Source organism: Pygoscelis adeliae, unplaced genomic scaffold (assembly GCF_000699105.1).
Source record: "Pygoscelis adeliae isolate BGI_AS28 unplaced genomic scaffold, ASM69910v1 Scaffold42, whole genome shotgun sequence".
NCBI classification, from domain to species: domain Eukaryota; kingdom Metazoa; phylum Chordata; class Aves; order Sphenisciformes; family Spheniscidae; genus Pygoscelis; species Pygoscelis adeliae.
Genome location: NW_008824283.1, coordinates 937,674 through 959,874, shown reverse-complemented (window position 1 = coordinate 959,874; position 22,201 = coordinate 937,674). Strand labels below are relative to the sequence as shown.

Below are 22,201 nucleotides of genomic sequence, written 5' to 3'. Positions count from 1 at the left end.
GAGACCTTCCTTGCACATAAGTGATTAGGTTGTCATACTGGTTTGGTTACAGGATTATGCTTTCAGACACTAATCATAAAATTTTTGTGCCTCTGTTTCCTTTTCCGTGTATTAGTTCTCCCTGCTGCAGATGGACAGAGGTGGATGCTGCGTGGTGTAGGTGCTTAGCTCTCATAAAGTGCTTTAGGATTCATTGATGGATCATTCCTTCCAAGATGGAAGTAATCCTTGGCACATCTTGTGATATCCTCTTTTTCATAAGAGGAGGATATACTTTTTCTTACCTTGATATAGGACTCTAAAAAGGTGGGTTTACGCCCCACTCTGCCTCTACTAGAGACCTATAATGTAACCCATTTACACTACCTAGGCTAAAAGGAAGACTAGAGTTGGTCTTCAATATTACGTTAAAAGTTTTCCACTCTAGCGGACCCTAGACTCCTCTAGTCTGTAAAAAAACTGCTTGCATGGAACAGGCATTATTTGAGTGAGATCTACATGCTTTGAAACCCACAATTAACCAGTGTTTCAGAAGCTGCATCTGGATAGCATCCCAGCCTTTCAGAGCTAAGGTGTGCTCAGATCAATGGTGTGGCTTCAGGTCCTTCTGCAACTGAAAAACCTTCAAGGATACACTTTCTTCATCCCAGTAGATGCTACGCTATGAATAGGATCAGTCTATACTGATGGAATTTGGCCTTTTGTCAACATTAATAGAATAAAGGAGGCTGAATATTTTGGAGGGAGATTTTCCACAGTGCTGAGCACAGATGGTGGCTTGTTCCAGTGAGGAGACAGTACAGGAAGAAGAGGTGGGGTGGGTGGTTCATCAGCAAGTTGCTGCACTCATTTGTAGAAGAGTGTGGCCTGGTTTTAAGAGGTTCAACGTCCCTCTTGGGGTGAAAACACCCAGTGTCCTTGTCTTTCATGAGGACTGGTCATTAAAAGACCCTCTTCTGCTTTTCGTGGCTGTGGCCAGATATCCAGCAGTGATGAGCATTTTTCTACGTTTGCTGTATTTGTCATGTTGAGCTGGCAGCATTGAGTGCCGCAATTGACTGAGCAGCCGAGCTGGCAGCGGAAATGTCCAGACAGCCCATGAACAGCAGATTAATACATGTGCAGGTACGGTATGTATTTATAACTGAATGCATAGTCTGTGTGGGTGCACATGTGTTCCTGGGAAAGTTTTTGAGCGAGTGGCTAATGCATCTCAATTACACCCCAGTCTGGAGCAACAGCCTTGCTAAGGAATTGAAAATCTGTAAAGAATCCACTGAAGTTAAACACACCATTTGGTTTCCTTCGCCGGAGGGACACTCATCAATATCTCTTTATGTTAATATCAGAGGGTTAAAGCCTTGGCAATGTTCTCAGCTGCCAGATGCAGGCAGAGTTCAGATGCAGGCAGAGGTTTTTTGTGAAAGGCGATTTCATTGCTGTTGGGTTAAAGCTCCAATTTTGCCTGACGCTGCAAGTTTCTTAAAAGCAGCAAAAAAGAGATTGGTGTACAGACTGCTGGCTTTTTCCCATTGTATGTGTCCTGTCAATGAACTGACCTCTTGTTTTATCTGCATCAAGATGGATGTCCTTACAATTCACTCCCCACTTGGGATCACGTGAAATCTTGGGTTCCCTGAAGCGAGGGACGGGTGCTTTGGTGTTTGTACTGCATCTCTGGATAGTGCACAGCGCTTTGCGAGCAGTGATGATCGCTGTGTCAGAGGAACAGGAAGAAGAGACGTTCCTAAGTCAATCTTCATCAGTTCACACGTGGTGCAGGAGAAGGGGTGCTAACTCAGCCTCAAGCTTTTTCCTGCTTCAGACTTAGAAGCAACCTTAGCAGTGCTGAATGCCATTTCTTTCTCTAACATATCTCTAATAATAAGTCCCATTTTCTTTGTCTGTCTGACAAAGGACACTCCTTCCCGGAGCCAGTAGTAGAGTAGATTTCTGCTGTGCTGCTCAACCCTGCCTCTTAAAAATTTAAGCCACTTACCCAAGGTTACGCAGCAACTCTTTGGCTTCACACTAAGTGACTGAAATGCCCCTGATTGCGTGGTGGCTGTATTCCCATCTCTGCGGTGCGGAATTTCCTCTGGTGCTTCTCAGTTCATTAGTGTGCTGCTGTCTGACACCACCAGCCTCCACCAGCTGCCTCCAGCCTGCGCTGCTGCAGGGGCTGCGCCGCACAGACGGGGACACCTGGTCAGTGCAAACCCCCTGCTCCTCGGAGGCTTTGCAGCCCAACCGCGGACATCTGCTCTGAGCTGAGAGTTGGCACTAAAAGGGTTTTGGCCTTGGAAGAAATATATTTACTTTGTACAGCTTTTCTGTAAAGAAGCTTCGGATGGAGAAGCCCAACAATCTATTTAGTCTAGTAACAGCAGAGCATGCCAGTACTTCTGGAAGAGCCCCCCCTGCCAGTGCAGCTGGTTACTTGTATAATACTTTCCTACAGGAGGGAAGAAAGATGCTTTATTCCTCCCTCTTGGTTCATCCTTGCCCCACAGCACCAGGGAACTGTAATTTTGTCTGGCTTGGCAAAGTATCTTGCAGGTTGGGGCAGGGGGGGAAAGAACAAAACCTTTTGGTTCTGAAGAAAGATATTTTCCTGCAGTTGTGGAGAAAGCTCTCTCTTCAGGATAATTTCTGTTCTTCTCAACAGGATCTGCTGCAAAAATCTCTCAATGTTACTGCCTTTTGCCAGTCATGGCTAAAACGATTGTATACTGCTGCAGGCTTTGCTTATACAGAGTGACTTTCAGCCAACAAATTCTGATAGCAGAGCAAAAGTTGACTTGTTGGGATCAAGTGTGAAGATGAAAGGCATATGTATGCCCTTTTAATATGGAAAAACATCGCTGTGACTGTTGTGTGAATGAACCTGATGCTAGGAACGTGCCTGTGTTAGGATGCTGGAGCCAAAGCGGTGCGTGTGGGATGCCTCATCAGACTGGGGAGGACCAGACCACAGGTATTCCATGGAGTTGGAGCCTCTGTCCTCTGCCGTGAGCCCAGAGCAAATCTCCCAGGATTTATGAAGTCCCAGTCCCATGTTATCTTCCCTATCCCAAGAAGCCACTGATCACTGAGGGAGCTGCTGGCCTGTGCTGCGGCAGAGCAAAGGAGATGCCAAGGAAGGTGTCTGAAGTGGGGAGAGGGACCGGGGAACAGAAGATCCCTGAATGGGGGAACATAGTGCCAGAGGTGTGCCCTGGGGAGAGACCCGCAGGAGAGGGAGTGTGGAGCCCCAAAAGGACACAGCCATTTGGAGTGGGGAGGAAAGCGAGGCAGGCATGACAGGCAGCATCTAGCTGATCTGCATGGCAATGCATTCTTATGATAGCTAGGGGAGAAAAAAATAGAGAGGGTATTTTTTTTTTAATTAACCTTTTGCAAAGTGTTTGTGTGACAAGCTTCACTTATCCCATATCCCTGAGAAGGAGAATTGTCATCTTGCGGATTTCACAAGGCTGGTGTCCTGGGAAGGGGCACGCGTCGGCCCTGGAGACGGGCATAAAAGCATGGTATGGGTGTCCTGCCAGGATGCGCGTGTGCCCTGAGGACAGGGTGCTGGCCAGACCCTGCGGGGCGCCTCGAGGGTGGCTGTGTTTGGACTCCCTCAATTCAGAAAGCTCAGAGCACACGTGCCTGGCTTGGAAGCCTGACTCTGCAGGCTGGTGAGTGTCCAAGAGAGGCTGTGACCCACCTAAGGCTCCGATACCTCATTTAAACCCACTAGATGCAATGTGAGGGGTTTATCCTCTGCAGATGAGCACAGTCATGAGGGCAGGAGCAGCTTTGCACTAGGCAGAGCTGTGCTGCCTCCGGGGGGGTGGCGTGGGGGGCAGGGGAACATGGCTGGTGTTTATGGGACGGGGCCAGGAAGGGCAGCCCGGGGCTGGGCTGGCCCCGCGGGGAGCATGCAGTGCTTGCCCATGTTCGGTTTGGCTCTGCACAGAGCTGACGTCTCCTGGTTTGTATGACATTATGCATTATGTGATAATTATAAAAATGTGAAAATAGGACTCAACGTACTGAGCAGGCAGCATGAAGCTTCTAGCGGTCCCATGTGTGTTTTCCTGCTTCCCTTCAGAGTATAACTGCCCCTTTAGAAACGAGCCTCCAGCTTAGTATAAGTTTCTCATTACTTCGTAGGGGTTCTTCCTTGTAGGGCCCTTAAAGCAGGATTAACAAGCAATGGATGGCACAGTTCCCTTCGTACATAGTGATCTAGCTCTACATTCAAACGGGCACAGGGCTATTGCTATTGCTTCTTATTTTCTGCCAAGTGCCAAAGAGGGGTCGATGTGACCCAGTGTAAATGCTTGGTCCGTCTTGGAAAGGATGTTATGGGCTAAACTATGGTTTGCCATTTGTCCCTCCCTATTATCTATACAGTGCCAGGTCCCCTCTGAGCCACCTCCTTGGGGAAATTGTTAATTTTCTCTTACTGGGTGGCATCAGTTTGGTTTTTAGTATGGATTTCCTCTATTTTACTGGCAACTTCCAAAGCCAGCATGGAGTGGGAGAAGCGGCTCGGGAATCCAGCTGGGATGTGCTGCCTGGCAGGATGAATATTTTCGTGGTCCCAGCAGACAATGGGACGTGCTGGTCTGTCTCGCCAAGGCAGAGAGGAAGCGGCAGCTGATTGTGGTGCTCCAGACATACCCCCAGTGCTCTGTGGGCTCCCCCTCCTGCCACTTAAATGCTTTTGGTGTCAGGATGAGACCTATGAGGATGCTGGGATCTTGCTCCACAGGTTTTGCACAGCAAATTTATCAAAGCTTAAGCATGAGGCTTGCACTTTCCCTTTTTCTAACTACCTTTTGATCTGGGGGTAAGGAGAACATGGAGGGGAAGATGAGTCTGCTCCAAGACTTGCAAAGACTTGGGCCACCAGCATTAATTCTTACTGATGTAATATGGTGACTCTAAAATTTGCAGGAGGATTGGCAACCATGAAGTCAGGGCTGCAGCACAGAGTAGTCTGGTTTGCTTGGGAAGCACAAACAACAGGTTTTAACACAGCTGAAGGAAAGGCAAACATCTGCAAATGTGCTCTCCTATCCTGAAAGGAGTGCTGTGCTTGGCAAAAAGGGTTAATGTTGTAAATATGTCTTTGTGCGTGACCCTGATGCACGTAACAGGTGGGGGTCAGTCAATTGTGCTTATTACAAGGGACATCTAAATGGATGCTTCTGGACTAGCCTGAGGGGATTATCAGAGGAAAAAAAGAAGTGTATATGAGACAGAGAAATTCTGGGAAGCCATCCAAACAGGTAAGAAAAAGGATCAAATGAAACTCATCAGATGGCTGTTTCTGACCTCAACTGCTTCATCTTGCAGGTATGCAAACTTCCAGTCGTGGGAGAGATACAGCAGTAGTTTTAAGCTCTTTTATTTTCCCATCAATTTCTGTACTGGCCTATCAGCCCCTATGTCAACATCACCACTTCTAACACTTTAACCACTTCTAACTAATTTGCAATCGCAGTCATAGGCTATTTCCAGGATAAGAAAAGGGGTGAGGAGCATCCTCTAGCAGCACCAAGCTAATAGAATATATTGGTGCTTGTACTGTGGGTTATTTAATGAGGAATGTGGCCTGATTATCTGGTTTCTTGAGGAGTATTGACCCATACAACAGCTAGGAGAGTTTTCATTTAGCACCTGTTCTTCTATGTCAAAAATACAGGTTTTGGCTGTGAGCTCTCACTTAAACTCATGTTCTCTGCTGGATAAATTCAGGATAGTCCTTAGGGAGCTGAAAGCGAGCTACGGAGCTGTGAGAGAAGAAGGGGCTGGCACTCCTTATCTTGAAAGCAGTAGCCCTTTCTGGGTGGGAATGGCTGGGGTTGTGGTACTGAGAATAGGACTGTGTACTGCTGGGCTTCTTTAGGGCAAGAAGGGATTCCTTGTATCGGAAAGGGAGAAGGGGAAGCTGGAGGGAGGCGAGTCTGGTTACTGCTAACAGAGTCCCCTTTTGCTGCAGTCAGAGGATCTCGTTACAGAGAAAACATCCCTGGCTGTGCTGGGGGTTGTGTTACAGACACGGGGGACCTCTCCTTTCTGAGCTGGGTCTGATTTCTGTTGGCACAAGTTCTTGGTTGTCCCAGATAAACCTTTGTCATGAGTTGTGCTGGCACCGAGCAGAGCCTCAAGACACAGTCGTTGGGAGCTGAAAGGGCTCCTGAGCCTGTTGAGTGCCCACCTGCAAGATGGGGTTTTCCCTCCCTGCCAGCAGATCGTGTAACGGAGCAAGGAAGCGCTTGGTTTTGCCCTGCTTTTGGATGGGGTGGACAGTCAACCTGTGGCTGTTTTATAGCTCAGAAAGGGAGAACCATAGGGCAGCATCCAGCTCCCGGGTTGCTCCAACCATTTCAGGCCAGCGTGTTTCTGAGAGATGGCCTGGGAAGAAGAGCTCTCCCGGAGACCATGAGAAAGCATGGCCAACTGTGCCCCGTCCTCTTGCCCATCCCATCACTCCTGTCCCAGTTCCCTAATTCTGGACAGAAACATGGCTGTTGCATTAAGGAGATTCAAGGATTATATTTTAAGTATTAAGACTGAAAAACACACAACTATGTCTTGAATGCCAGCCTGTGATAAACCCTACCAAGGACAGTGACCGTGCAATGTGAAGCAATTGAGGGGAGGAGGAGTAGGTCACAAGCCTTTGCATGGGTTTGTGGCCATTCAGAGCAGCTAAGCTGCAGTCATCTCTGCCTCCTGAGAACCAAGTGCTAACCTGTTTCTTTCTAAGACTGACCAAAAAAAAACCCTTATGTTTTTATTCAAGAACAGCAGAGGTGAGGAGAGGAGGAGGGCAGATATTCATGGCTGCTGCTGTTCAGGCTCTTGTGTCTTTGGGATCTCCTCCTGCTGTTTGCTTCTCTCGTCAGCAGTTCCCACGTGCTGTGGACTCTTTCTTTCACGTGGAACATGCTGCATCCATCCTAGGTTCTGAATCCCGTCCTGAAGGCAAACAGCTTTTCCATGAGCAAAGCTACATAAAGAGGTTTTGGGTGGGAGGAGTAGTCCTTGAGTGTCATAATTTGGTTTCTCCTAAAAACCAGAAAAAATTTGCCCTTTATTCTGAATCTCGCTTTGTATTGTTAGGTTTCTGTTCAACACAGGCACCATGTGCCTTTGCAGTTATCAAGAGGAGGATTCCAGGTATAGACCTGTTCAGTAAATATACTCCCTGATTTTTTTAGCATTCCTAAAATACAGGCAATATGTCATTGTCAGGAGACAGCGATTCTCTTTAGTTCCGTGAGCAGACTCTGATTACCTGAAAAGTTTTCTTTGGAAGAAATTATTTGAGGGAAGGAGAAGCAACATTATAAAGGATTATAAAGCAGGTAAGGTCTTCCTATCCGCTGATGTAGGAAGCTAGTATGTCATATGTGTGAAAACAAATGAGAATTTAACAAGAGGAGAGTATAATGACTCGAGATGTTTTGGTTGCTACACAACCAGAAGCCCAGGACCTCCAAAATACTCTAAAGCATAATATTTTTCCCTGTTCTTTCAAAAAATAAGCAAGGTCTCCTTTTTAACATCCAATCCAGAGGTAATCCAGTGCTGTCTTGCAATTTGAAACTGTAGCCTTATATGTTATCTGGTCTTACATAGTTGTCTGTTGCACAATTTTCAATCAAATTGAGGGAAAGGAAACAAAATGCTGAGATTATTTTTTTAAAAGAAATATTCGCTGGCAGTGTGCTTAGTCTTTGCACTTTCTGATTTGCTGCTACCCTTGAGACATGTGAGGTCCAAGAAATCGGGGCTTTGTGATGGGTAAAAGGTGGCGTTTTCTTATTCCTAAGGAAAGGACAGTCTTGAGACACCTGTCCAAACCTGCTAAGATGAGTTCAGATGATAAAGAATGACAAAGTGTATTGATAAAGTGTACTTATGCACTTGTGCATCATCCCTTTAAAGGGATGTAGCAATGCCATCGTGACAGCACGCAGGGAAGGGATGTGATACTTTTTTCAGAGTGATGATAACTTTTGTTTAAAAAAAAAAAAAAAAAAATGCTGTCCCGGAGGTGGTGGATCTGTGATAAGGACCCGTGGGCAGGGAAGCTGCTGAAAGTGATAGTTCACAGCAGTGCCAGACCTGATAGTGAGCAGGGTTTGAGGCACGTCTCTACTTGCTTCTGGGTGAAGCCCTTCAGCCAGGTGCAAGGACTGATGAGGTCTCACTTCCAGAGACAGCTGAGTGTGGTCGCTAAAGCTGTCATCAGATGCGGACCTGCAGACAGCATGTCAGGCGGCATATTTCTAAGCTGCTGCTGGAGCTGCTGACTCCAAGGATGGGGTGATATGGTAGCACAAGATACTTGCTTTGTGGTGTTGCAAGTCAAGTTATGTTTGTCCTCTTGGAAAAATTCCCAGCCCACCAGGAGTCATTTTGGAGTAACAGCACCCCTTAATCTGTCTTCATCCCCTCTATAATTTTACACTTACTTAGCCTCATCCAAATAAAACCCTTCAGTTGCTTAAGTAACAATTGATGAGGCTTCCCATCTCTGCTGGGAAATAAATATTATAATCTCCCTTTCTAAACAAGCAAACTGTCCCTTGGTGAGACAAATAACTTCTCAAGTGAGGGAGAACCAGGTCTGATAACAGATGCACTGCCAGTGCCCTGAACCAACAGATACCATCTCTTCACCTCTGTAAAACCCCCAGTGAGGACAGACAGCAGCACTTCCCTGATGAGCTCATGCCGATGGGCTGGTTGCAGTGCGGGGAGCATGTCTGGGCCAACTGTGGAAGGGGATGAACCAGCCCTGATCCCTGATGGCGTAGATGTGAGCAGTTCTTGTGCATTCCTGGTGGTATGTTGGGAAATGCTTGTAAAAACGGAATACTCCAGAGATGCCACTGAGTACGGACTGTAATATCTGCAGAATCTGGTGTTGTCAGCAAGCTATAAAACATCCCTGCTAGTTTGCTAGCAGCTGCTCCCAATTTAAAATTTGCCAAAGGTATACAAACATAGAGGCTGATGGCATGGCACCTTGTGCTGCCGCTTGCTCGAGCTGCGTTTGTTCAAAACAGACGATGGGATGTTGAAGCTGGGACACTCTGCTCAAACAGAAGGACTGCGCTCAGGGACTTTTCCAAGCATTTCTCTTTTTCATCATCAGATAATCACGATGTAACCACTTCCCCTTGGCACTGGAAAAGTACAGCATGTATTCTTCATCTGATGATCTGCAGTGCTCCTGAAATGAGGGTTGTGCCATGCTTTTGTGGGACTAGACTGTATTATCCAGAACTGGGCTGAGCTTGCATGGACTTCAGAGCAGCTGGGCCCGTTTTTCACCCGCTGTGAAAAATATCAAGAGAAGTTGCAAGAGAAGTCCCTTGTATTGTGTTTCCTGAACACTACAGAGCTACAGTCTTGGAAGGAAAGGAGTGAAGCCAGCTGTGCTCTGCGGGCGCTCACCAAGACTAGCTGAGCGCTGGATGGGAGCAGCAGCAGCAGCATCTGTGTGGAGTACAGGGGCTGTTGCAGATAGTCATCAGATTCGCTATTCGTGAATCCTAGACATAATGATGTTAAAGATAGCTGAGCTTTTAAAGATGCCTTCTGGGGAGGGCTCACTGCTTCACACTTGCATATTTTTTGCCTTGATTACACAGAACAAATTGCATTGCTTGGGCAAGCAAGGGGAAGGTTTGGAGGCTATCACATAGGCAACACCTGAAGCAAATTCTCCCTCCTAGTTTTATCACCTGAATCCTAAAGCGATAAAGCTGCTTGTGTACAGCTGAGGGAGGAATTCAGCCTCGTTGTACAAAAATCTTTTCTGGTGAGGTGGCTTCCTTTCTGCAGCACAGAAAGGTTGGCAGACGAAATGGGTATTAAATCAATGGCTGTGACTGACAAACTTGTGCTCCGCCCTGCTGGTGTGAGTGTGGTCTCTGGCCATTCCCCCCACCCGGGGGAAAGATGTCAGGATTTACCTGTAAGATTTTCAGGCTGGTGGAGGAGAGTGGAGCTGAGGGTCCCTGCAGGCAGCACATCTCTGCCGGGGAGCTGCTGGGTTTCACTGTCCTTGGAAGGAGGTCAACCCCACTGGTTGGCAGCTCAAGGGGACAATGGGATCCTCCACCAGGCATGATACTTCTGGGTCTTGATTGCATTGCCCCTCTTCCCTCAGAAGCCCACCAAACTCTGCCGTTACTGGTGAGCAGCAATGGGGTGGCAGCAGCACTGGCACATGCTGGGCTGGGCTAGGAACAGGAGCTGGGGTTTATGGTTCATAGGAGTAGGATGGTGTAGCACAGGTGAGATAGACCTTTCATCTTCTCCCCCCTCCCCTGCTTCACAGATGAATCTGCTTGTAATCTTTGCCAGGCTGCTGTCCCTTTTTGACTGATAAAGATGGCATCTCACTTACTGGAGGAATGTTTTACTGGCTTTCTTTTTAAATTGGGAAAATGGCTTTTTGACCAAAAAAAAAAAAAAAAGGAAAATTTTGAAGAAATTTTTGTCACCCTCCCAAATGTTGTTCCTTTTTATAAAAGTTCCCCAGTTTTAATGAAAGATACAAATACAATTGGGAAATATTTGTTTCTTTGGGAACTTTTAATAGAGAATAACAAAAGTTGTTTTGTTGGTTTTGGTTTTAGCAGCTTCAGAAAACAAGGCAAATCATGGGATTTGAGTGGGGAGGTCAGTTTTCTTCATGTTTGGATTCTAAAACATTGGACCTAATTTTGTTTGCCATTTCTATTAGTGATGCGGAAGAGATGGACGAACAGCACAATAACTGAATTTCCAGCCAGTACTAAACTAGGGGAGGCACTGTGAAGGGTGGTGAGGAGAGAGACATGGTAGGATAAGACTTAACGAAATCAAACTGCATGAGCAGGAGATGTAAAGTGAATTTTAAAAAAATGGAAATACTGTAAAAAAAAAAAAAAAAGGGAAAAAATCATCCTAATATCAAAACTGAGAGGAGAATATTAAAAAAAAAAAACAAAAACAGCATCACCACACACACACACCCTGGAGAGTCATCCTAACTTCAAAACTTATGGCTCTGGTAGTCAGAACTACTTAGAAAGCATGAAGAGGACTAGGAGCGTCAGTGTGAACTTGCTCTACAGTTTTTGGCTGATGACACAGGCATGAAATCTTGTACAAAAGAAAACTAGCTGTGGGCTACACTTGTGGATGACATGAAAGACATGGCTGTGCAGCTCTGTCCATGAACCTCAGCTATGAATGCGGCTTCTTTCTAAGCCACTGCATTCAATATATGCAGCAGTGTATTGGTCACAGTCTGGACACAGCCCTTGGCTGAAAAATTCGAAAGGAAAGTAGTTAAAGCGGAAGAAGCCGCTTCATATGAATGTCTGGAAGACCGAAATCTAATACTGGCCTAATCTCTTACAACCCCGTCACAGTGTCTGGGCTGGCTCTTGCTGCCGTGCGCCGTGCTGGACAGCCACCTAGAGGTATGGCTGTGCTGGGAAAGGGGAAGCATTTTGGGTTGCTCAGATGTGGTGCAGGACGGAGCGAGGGCAGGAAGGGACCTTGGGAGCATCAGGATACATTGCTGAGCAAGGAACCTGCTAGTGGCACAGGAGCATCTGCTGCCAGTGGTGAAACTCTTAACAAAAGCGTCAACATAGGGAAGACCAAAACTGGTCTGAGGCATAGACTGTGGCTCTTCAGAGTTATAGGGACAAGAACTGGCCTGACCGAGGTACAAAAGTAGTTCCTGGGTAGAGCTGGTGCTGCTTTTAGGATGTGTCTTTTCCTTAGGCAGATGCCAAGTGTGGTGAGTTAGACCTCATAGAAGACTATGGCTGGGCTAATAATACATTTAAAAGCTAAGGCCAAAATTTCAGGTTTTGAAGAAAGGTAGGAGAACGTATGTGGGACATTTTGCAAAATTTAAAGCTGGCAGAAATGCTTTCAAGAAAAGAAAACTTACTCTGGATGGTGAGTCCTGGTCCTCACCTAGTCTCTACTAGGCTTTGGCTCTTCTTCCTTGATAGGAACTTCACTGATTCATCCCAGAATCTGACCCTGATGGTAGAGCCTGGCTTTTCCCCTTTGCTCTTTGCAAACCAAAGATGTTTGGGAAGTGTAAAAGAGTAGTGCAAACCCTAGGAATTATTGTCATCCATCTGAAGGACCAAATTAGTGCTGACAAGTCCAGTCAGACCAAGGGTCTTCTAGTACCTCGTGTTGCAGAGTGGAGCCGCCTCAATCTCAGGACTGTCCTGGCACTGGTGTAGTCCCAAGAGTACACTGGGGCTGCTGCCAGTTCTTCCAAGTGCCAGGGGACTCAGGGGAGTGATCTGGCAGCGGGGGAATGCTGAGGGGCAGGTACACCGAGCCACTGTAACATGGGTCAGTAGCTTTTTTCCCCTTTTTTAATCAAGTCATTTGGGGGGGGGTTTGCTTCAGAAAAGATCTTTGAGATATATATTTTTCAGCATTCACAATTTTTTTACTTTGTTTAAAAATGATTTAGCTGTAAGTATAAAAAAAGATAACTCAGGAATGGCCTGGGGTCAGGAGTAGTTGTGTGTCCCATTACTCAGCTGAGCATTTCGCCTTTCCAGTGATATAAAATTTCCTGGAGATAGCTGGCTTATGAGTCAAGGCTGAACATCATCTGCAGATCATCAAACCTGTCAGCCCAGTGCTGCTTTGTGCAGAAGGAACTGGTGACTGGCTGGGAGGTGTTAACAGATGAGTGAAAGATGGTTGTCCCAGCCTGCTCAGAGGGGGGACTTCAGGAGGGCAGTGACTTTTCAGGCAGATGACATGGTCAAATATGCACGCAATGTGCGCTGCAAAATACGACTTTAGTCACATTTCAACCCCACAGAGATGAGGTGTGCGTCAGTGCTGTTCTTTATGCAGCCACAAAAAATTTCCATGTAACTAACTGAGGCAGATGAGCGAGCCGTGTTCTGGAAAGGCTCTGTGAGCTGGCGCACCAGTGCACCTGGAGCAGCTGCAAAGACCCAGCTGGTCAGTCAGTTACTTCTGTTAACAAAGTAGGTTCAGGATTCAGAGGGTGTGTCATGGACCTCAAATGAACCTCCACCATTCGTTGCCCAAAGTCATCCAATAGCTTCCAGATAGCCCCTCTCGTGCAAAACGTGGTCCACATCAGGATCTGAGGATCAGCTGGTTGGCACTGCTGTGGGACACTCTCGACTCTCAGAAAATATAGCAAAGCTGATATAGCTCCCCAAATAGGGGCACTGCTATGGAAGTTCTCCCCTGGCTTGGAGAGAAACTCTCTCTCCTTCTCTTTGAAATACTCTCAGCATGGAGGTTATGAGATAAAGCAGACATAGGCTTGCCCCTAAGCATGCAGCGTTGGAGTTAATATAGGAACTAACTTTCAGGGGTGTTATGTTAGTCTCTCCACTGTTCAGAAGGGGCTGTCTGTTTAGTCACTGACTTTCAGTGATTTATAGAGGGTTAGTTAAATGTCCGTTAAAGTCAATGGGAGCCTTTTGATGTCAGTAGACTTCAGTTAGGCCCACAGTCTGCCCATTCTTGTAGCATCTGGGTACGTGGCAAGCGAAAAGCACGAATGATAAAGCAGGCAGTGAAAGTAAGGGAGGGCTGAAAGAAAAAAAGCCTTCACATGAACAAAAGCCTGGCTCAAAGGTACAATGTTTCTCAGAGCTCTGAAATGCACAAACTGTTGCTTTCTTTTTTGTTTTTTCAATGTTCTATTTTGTTTTTTAACGGACAGTCTGTTCTCGCTGCTGTTATTACTTTTAAGTACTGCAGCCCCCATTGGTCGGGGGTGTTGTAGAAATGACTTCATTAGCATTTATTTAGATGTCTGCCTTAGGAAGCAGCCTTGATTGATGTGCTCATTGTCTGGACTTTCCAAATGACTCTGCAGGCTGTACTTATCTCCATTATGCCATTCAGTTTTAAGCAACTGTGATGTTTTTGGGTGTGTGTTGGGGTGGGATTTAATCTTCAGAACATTCTTCAAACCTTAATTCTCACAAAGCCAATTTGGGGGGAAGGTTGTTGCTGTTCTCCTGTTTTATAAGTTGGGGTAATGGATGCAGAGAGGTTAAAAGTGTTACCCCAAGTCAAGTGTAGCATCCCAGCTGGAATCGGAACGGAGGAGATCCTGACTCCATCCATCCTCAGTGTTGAGGCTGTGCTTCTCTTTTGTATGCTTTTAGCCTAATGAAGCACAGTTTCTAGATGCTATGTGGACAAATGAGCCAGTTCAAACAATTAGTGGCTGACACTCTCACCCACACTATTGCAAAGGCCAAAAAATTACTTTTCCTTCAGCAACATGTGAGTGTTTGGATCATCTACAGCCCAGCAGCAGCCACTTCAACCAAGACGTGTCCCTGCACAGTGGACTCTGGGGAGATAGACCAGGCATCCGTGAAATGTGTGTCATTTAGGGGCAAAAGCCCATTCAAGGGTGGCTCCATGCAGAAGCCAGGCCTATTTTGGCATCTGCAAAAACTCTTGAGTGAGTTTTTCACCTCTGAGTTGCTAAAGCCTGAAAAGACTAGTCTTTTTTTCTATGCTGATGTTTAAATAATAGCAGTAAAAACTCTATACCCAGATACCTTTCTTTATTTTCAAGACTCTTCGGTCATTAATAATACCCCCCTGCTTGAAAACAGTAGATGGCAAGAAAATAAACTTGAAAGGCTTTTTCCTATGCAAGAGGTTTGTTGCCTCTCCTAAAGCCAGTGGAGTTCTGGACTTCACCTTTTGTAGTCAGCAGAGTTAGAAAACACAAGGGTAACAGAGAGGGGAGTGGGGGGATCAGCTCCCGACTGCTGGGAGTTTTGATGTCAGGAATAATCTCCCTGTTTCACATATAGTTCTCTGCATGACACTGAAGCGGATGTGAAGGGGGCACAGGCATAGCAATGCTTACACAGGAGTCTCCCGTGGAAAACTTGTTGCTCTAGGAAGCGATGTGACTGAGTGATGGCTCTTGTGGCAGTGAATGGCTGAGTGGCTTAGGAGAGGTTACCAGCCTTCAGCTGCTGAAGTTAGCAAGTCTTAGGGCTAGTTAGTAACGTCTGTGAGCTAACACCGGCCATGGTTTACTGTGGGAGACCCTGCTTTTCTAATGGGATGTACAACTGAGGTACTAACCTGATGAAACAACGAAGATCCGACATTTTGCATGTGTTGGGCTATTGCTCTTTTTTTTTTTCTTCTTCCTTTTAAATCCATGCTGAGTAGGTTTTGTTTACATTCCCTCCTAAAGCGTTATGGTTTATTTGTGTTAAATGACTGCTCTTTTCTGCTCCCAGAGGTTTTCTCCCTGGATTTCAGTAAAGGATGAAACAAATTCTACAAATGCAGTCTGATTCTGCAAAATACTGCACGTCTTTGGCTAGCCTTGATTTCGGTGGAGAACAAGATTATCAGCTGTTTAGCACCTTGCAAGTCTGGAGCCCACATGGGGCTATGAAAAGATCCTATGAAAAAGGAAAAATACATTGTGTTTGCAAGAACTTAATTTATCACAGTATCTTATGTGGCTATTAGTGGAAATTAGCGCAGGATTAGTACCTAGAGAGGAAAAGAGGAGAAAGCAAGTGGATAAGGGACACCTTAGATTAGTCTCATCAAGCTCAGACTGTTTCACAGGGGATGGGGGACAGCTGAAAAGTCTCACTCTTTACTGCTGCTGGATCGGATTCCTTTGGTAGAAAGAGGGCAGGGTGCCCCGGGGAAATGTCTCAATAGCCCGAGGCCCCCTCTGACATCAGGTCAAATATTCCGGGTCGCATAACTGAAGGCTGCATGATGAAACTCAATACTACAATGGATCAAGTGCTCCTGCCACATGGAGTTGACGTGCTCCTGCCCTAACGGACTTGGTGCGCTCAGCAGATGCTCAGGGAGAACAGAGGATTCGGCCATGGCTGAGCATGGGGCTCGAGTGGGAATGATGGAGCCGATGGATGGATAAACCTGAGCCGGATTTAGGTTAGCACTGGTGGTCACCAACTGCAAATAGAAGGACAGTGGCGGTGGCAGATGAAACTATGGCTTGGCTGGGATGGAAGGGGAACAGGGAAAAAATGTTGTGGTTTGGGGAATAGTTTTCTCTGCTCTATACGGAGCAAGAAAAAAAGCTTGAAAAAAATGGAAGCCCTGATGTGCCCAAAAGGGGAAGGTACCACTTTCATCTTGTCCAATACCAAAGTCTAAAATTAAAGCCTATTAAACATCTAGGTCCAGAGAGTGAAAAAAGTAAATATTGTACGTATTTAAATGTGACTGACAGGCATTCCAGTGAAGAGACTGATCCTGCACCAAGAATGTGAAGTGGCCTGTCCCCTCTTCCAGAAAAACAAAGCCCAATGAGTTGCCTCCAAAGCCCATTTTCAAAGCTCAAATCCCTTTAAATCAATTTCTGCTGCAGATGTCCAAATAAGCCCCAGTTTCTATCATCTTTTTTTCAGTAAAAATAGCTTATCCTCTGACATCTGGGAAAGGTGAAGGTGTTGCCAAGCACTGAGCTGTCATAATTGCTGTCATAATTTGCTTTCTGATTGTTTAAAGTCCCATTAGTAAGATTTTGTTCTTCTTATATGCTTATTACCATCTTCTGCTAGAAATGAGAGAGCGTGGCTGATGGGAAGGACTCCCATATTCTGTAGAAGTGGCACATAATGTTTTACAAACTTAATCCTTGCCTGCAGCCCAAAGCACATTGCAGGCTGAACTCTTTAACATCTTGAAAACTCAAAGCAGTATGGAAAAGTAAGATTGAACAGCGAAACCCAAAGCTATTTTTACTGCAGTATTGCTAGTTCACCTAATAAAATGCTCAGAACTCCTAGAACTTTTAAGACCTTCTGAAACTTTATTGTCACTTAGGCTTGCCTCTGATTTTTGTATAAATAAAATTCAGATCTTCAGGGTGATACGGTGTCAGCAGTATTAATATGTGTTATTCTGTGGAGTGAGACGAGTGCTGGTGGAATGTGCTGGATGTGAACAGACCGGTCACAGGCGAGGTGCTGCTGCGGCATGAGCAGTTCCAACCTTCTCCTTTTCAGTCTCCTCCTCCTCATGTTCCTCAGACTTTTTTCTGAAGAACCCTGTTTGGCGGTATCTGTTGCCCATTCAGGCTCTCTTCCCTCCACTGAAACTGGTAAAAGGCTCTCCAGTTATTTCTGATTAAAGTCCTGGGGTTTTGACCAATTCTTTGCTATATATCACTTTGCTGCTTTTCAGTGAGAGCGATTTAATTACTATTATGAGCCAGTATCTTGTAAACTTGTTTCTTTTGGAACCTTTTTCCAGCCCCCAAGAACATTATTTCCATGCCTTTATTTCTCTTGGATGGGCTCTCGCATTGCAACTGCCCAGGGCTAACGCTTGCAGAAGTTTGAACTGCTGGTTTGGCTGGGAATATTCTCCATTGATCACCTTCCAATAACTCCCAGTGACTCGGTGTCCTGCAGGCTGGTATCTGAGCTCTGCCTTTGCTCCAGTCCAGTTTCATTAGCATCCCTTTGATTTCACTCTTTGCAGTCAAGTAGAAAGCTGTCACAGAGGTAACGGATGACATACATATTATATTTGCAAAAATTACAAATTATTAATCACAGCTAGATTCAAACCCATAATGGCAGTTCTGTCATCTGTCCTTCTACTGCTTCTCAGAGCTGCTCTCTTCCAGATCCTGAAGCCTCCAGAGTAAAGCTGTCCTTCTGGCTGGGAGACGTTTTTCATCTGGGCATAACAGATGAGGCGCTGAGCTTGAGAGGGACAGACTGGGGGGTTTTTATCTGTCCTGGTAAGACCAAATTTCAAGGCAGCTAATCATCTCATGAATGCTTCTAATGGTGAGATGACAGATAATCAAAGCAAAACCAAGATTTGTCCTTAGACTTGGAATAATCCTGTTCAGGAAATCCTATGGGGCCACGTTTCTTTATTAGGAGCTTGGAAGATTTCCCTGACTTTGGGATAGTGAGCACTTCTCTCAAATGGCTGCTCACTAGGGATTGACAAACTGCAGAGGGACCTAATATTTCATTGAAAACATACCCAAATGCATGCTTCCCTGAATTTCCTGTGTCTGCAGTATTGGCCAAGAAATCAATTGCCTCTTTATACGGATGCTTTCAGGGGCTTCATATAGGCTTTGATGTGCTCTCTGCGGTGGTGCTGACTTGCTAGCCCTTGCCCCTAAGGATACCATGGCATGAAGATGGTTCTTCCACATGGGGCAGAACCTCATTCACATGCTTCCTTGGTTTTCACGCACAAATTCCCACTATAACTTACTTCAGGCAGCTCTGCAGGGCAGTGAGGCTTTGGTAGGGACGTGTGGCACCCCCGCCGGAGTCTGCATGCCAGCCCCAGTGCCGCCCATGAAACCCTGACAGCAAAACCTGCGTTGATACAAAACCTATAAAAACCTGACTTAACTGACAGGGACCTCATGGTTTACCCACCAAGCCTCCACTTTTTCTTCTGTTTTCTGCGGAGGAGACCGGCTTCCCAAAACACGTGATTTGTGAGAAAATTTGATTTGAGAGTCAGACAAATGTTTTACTTTCCACCCAAAAAGCACCGCGGCTTTTGGGAGAGCTGTGTTCTGGGGTGACCGACTGTGTTTCAGCCCCTCATTGTCCTCAGCAGCGCCGCAGTGAGGGTGGTGCCAAATGGCAAATAGCAGGGTCTTGGGGACAGGGTTTGGTTTATGTCTGAAAAACTGTGATTTTATCACCCTCTGAAAAAAAAAAAAAATCTCACATCGTGATTGATGCCTCAGGGTTGTCTTTTTCATAAAACTCTTTTTCACCTGTTTGCCCTGCCCTTTGCAGAGGGTAACCTGTGGGCTGGGGAAGCTGCTGTCTGCCTTGGAGCCAAGCTTTGCAAACCCACTGTCCTGGGGCTGCTGGCAAGGGCAGGCAGTCGGGGACATTCCATAAATCCAGTGGCTACAAAATCCCACTCTAATAAAAGCTGTACCCTCGGTTGTGCACGTCGGCAGTGGCGGGCGGGGGGGGGAGGGCGAGATGGGTTAAATAACGGTTAAATAAGGCATGCTGTTGCCTCAGCAACCCCCTCCCCATGCATGTTGGAGCTGGAGTGGGTGTCAGAGCCCAGCAGCTCTCCAACAGCGATGGGGGTCGGGGAGGCTGATGTAAATCTGTTCAAGATGGAGCGACATCCTGGCTGCCCCGGTACCCTCCTGGTACCCCAGAGAAATTATGCTGGGCTTAGTCTTGTTTAAAAAGGGGAAAGAAATCTGTCCCTATAATAATCTGCTGAGGGTGGCTGCCAGACACCCCCCACCCCTTGCACCTTCACGACATCCCTGGAGGAAGAGGGTGGGATATTTTGGAGAGCAGTATCAGCCTTGAGGACCTGCCAATTCTGTGTGCTCAAGCTGATGGTGAGCTGGAACTGTCAGGTATCACCTGTGGGGTCAGCAGCTGCCAAATCCCACTTTTCCACGCTGTTACAGGAAAGGTGGGCTTTTGCATTGGACTATGGCTACATCCAGGCTCCCTTGTGGGAAGCAGAAATTCAGGCAGGGTTGGAGATACCTAGTTACCACTTTTTGCCGGCGAAGCAGTGTGGCTTTTCCCTCGGGAGGAGGTTGAGGGGGGGAGGGAAGGCAATGGCTCAGGTGTGCCCTGGGTGCAGGTGAGCTCGATTGCTTGGCAGAGACCCTGCAGCTGGGGCTGAGCCAGATGGGGAGCAGAGAGTGTGCTAGAGCCCGGGGTGAGTAGAGTGGATGGCTCTCCAGAGCAAGGTAAGGTTGAACTGGACTTTATTTGGGTTTCCTTGGGAGGTCTTATGTTGGCAGGGTGCTTTTTGCAAGGTCTTGCATTCGTAGCATGGTTTTTGCTGGTTGGAGAAGCCAGCAAGTGGAAGGTATGGAGCTCAGGCTGGTGTTGGAGGAGACCAGCTCAGGAGCTGGTGTTGGTGACCTCTGAGGCTGGTTGTCTTGGTTGAGGCAATCCTTGTTTTGCTGTGTTTTGATGGTAGAAGTTGGAGATAACTACCTGGAGGACTAAGTCTTAGCAGGAGGAGTTGTTGGAGGTGAATGCTGTTATGTGAGGAGATGGAAGGGTTGATTAATGTGTTGGTGTCTCACAGGGAGTGCTGTGGGGGAAGAGTTATGGCTGGATTTTCTTTTTTTGCTACAGTTGTGCTGCCCCCTTGTAGAAAATGTGAACTTTTATGAGTGTTCTCTGAAGCAGGATTGTTTTATCTCCCTTTTGCAGAGTTGCAATGAAATATGAAACTCACGGATGTCACGGTTTTCTATTTCTGCTACAAATCCCTTCCAAAATGGATGCATTTGCTGTATGAAGTTGCTTGGACTTCCAAAAGGCCCCAACCCTGCAAAGCGAACTGCAGCTATTTGTCCTTACGTGAATTCTTTGTAAGGCCAAGACCTGAACTGGTTTGGGGATTTTCTTTTCTATTTTTCCAAATGAACAGGTATCTGTTATAAAGACACTAGTGCAAAAGGCACTGATTTCCTCATATGAGAGTCAGCAAGATGAAATCGGTGAAATGCGAGGTCCTCACACTCCTTTAGCCTGGACAGGTGGGTTGGACTTGTTACGTTCTCCTACGGTGCCTTTCCTTGGGCTTGTCCCAGTGCTGGAGGGAATTTTCGGTGGAGCCAGCTCCCAGTCTGATGGCTGAGGTAGCGCATTTCTCTGCACCGTGGCTTCTGACAGCGTCTAGACGAGGGCAGTTATTGCTGGGCTGGTTACTGCCCAGTCACGTTTCCGAGGCTGACTTGGCACTGATGTGGGCTCGGCGCTTGAATCACAAAAATGCAAGAACTGAAGCTATGGTTCTGATACAATCTCGTGGTACTACCGTCTGGGGCCTCAGACACTAGTGCTAGTGTTTTAGCCTCAACCTTGTTCACACCAGACCAGATCAGTGAATTACAGATTTGGGTAGGTCAGAATTTACAGTTTCACATCCTAAATCTGTGTTTTTGTCCTTGATGGCTTGGTCTGTTCACTTTTCTCCCCAAACTCTCCCTAATCCTAACTGATATTTGTTTCCCACTATTAAACCTCTTGAGAAATCACAGTATCTGGTGTGTGATTTGCATTAGACAAGTGTAGTCAGAGTTCATGGAAACACTTTGTGAAGCAATGGTTTATCTCCCTCTTATGGCCAGATTCAGAATGGCTACGCTGCACACAGCTTTTGGTAGGGAGTCCCTGCACTTGTAAGCTTTGGTGGTTGTGGATGTGAGGGGCCCTGACTGCTCACAAGGAATTGTTGACCTCTCTTTAAGGAAGCTGGTAAAATATATTTTTCACTACAGTATAAACAGGAAAATATCTGTGAAAGAGTTAAACTGCTCCAGTTCCTTGTGGGTTTGAACTGGAGAAACTGGTTTCCAGTTTAGCAAGAAGTTGGAGAACGGGATCCTGCTCAGCTGCAATTGCAGGTATACCCTGTTTGCTGAGAAGGAAGGTGCTGTCAGAAAACTTGGCTGGCACCCGGTGATGCTGACGGTCTCAGAGTAGTGGTGTGCTTGAAGCAGGTGGCATAGGAGAAGCGTTGTGACAGTGGGTGCTGCTCTCGCTCTTTCTAATGACGTGGTGAAAAGAAAGTAAAATACTCCGTTAAATGTTCCAGGTGTGATTTCTAGCCCTCCCGGCACCCCTTCTCCTGGCCAAAATCACAATGATATATTCAAAGCTCTCTCTTCCAGGCCTATTGGCTGTGCCTCATTAAAACCAGTCATGCTTGTCCTAAAAACAGGAGAGGAAATGGAGCTGGATGTGCTTTGGGTTCAAGACTCCTATATTGATTCCAGTGTGGATTCAGAGTGCTTTGGCAAAGACTAGCTCAGCATTTGGGGCAGGGGTTGGTTTGTCCCACTATCCTGACAAGGGCCCAAGTTTGATCCTTCACTGTGCCAAGGATTCAGAGTTGTGGTTTGGACTTGCCTCCAGACAGTCATGATTATTCCCCGTTCCCAGAGAGGGGTTTTGTGCCTGACCTGTAGGCTGGGAATCCAGGTGTCTCACTCATCTGGTATTAAGATTCAAAACTGGGCTGGCTGTGAATTCCGTAATAAATTTTAAACTTGGAACTGCATTACGATGATGTGGGAGTACTTTAGGGATGAGTAAGGCCTGGGTACCAATGATGGAAGAAACCAAAGATG

The 22,201-nt window shown here is 46.4% G+C and overlaps 1 protein-coding gene across 1 annotated transcript in view; it reads left to right on the top strand.

Moving 5' to 3' along the window:
• BNIP1 (BCL2/adenovirus E1B 19kDa interacting protein 1) overlaps positions 1 to 22,201 on the top strand; it is a 178,551-nt gene that overhangs the window by 155,601 nt on the left and 749 nt on the right. The gene's annotated exons all lie outside the window — the stretch shown is intronic.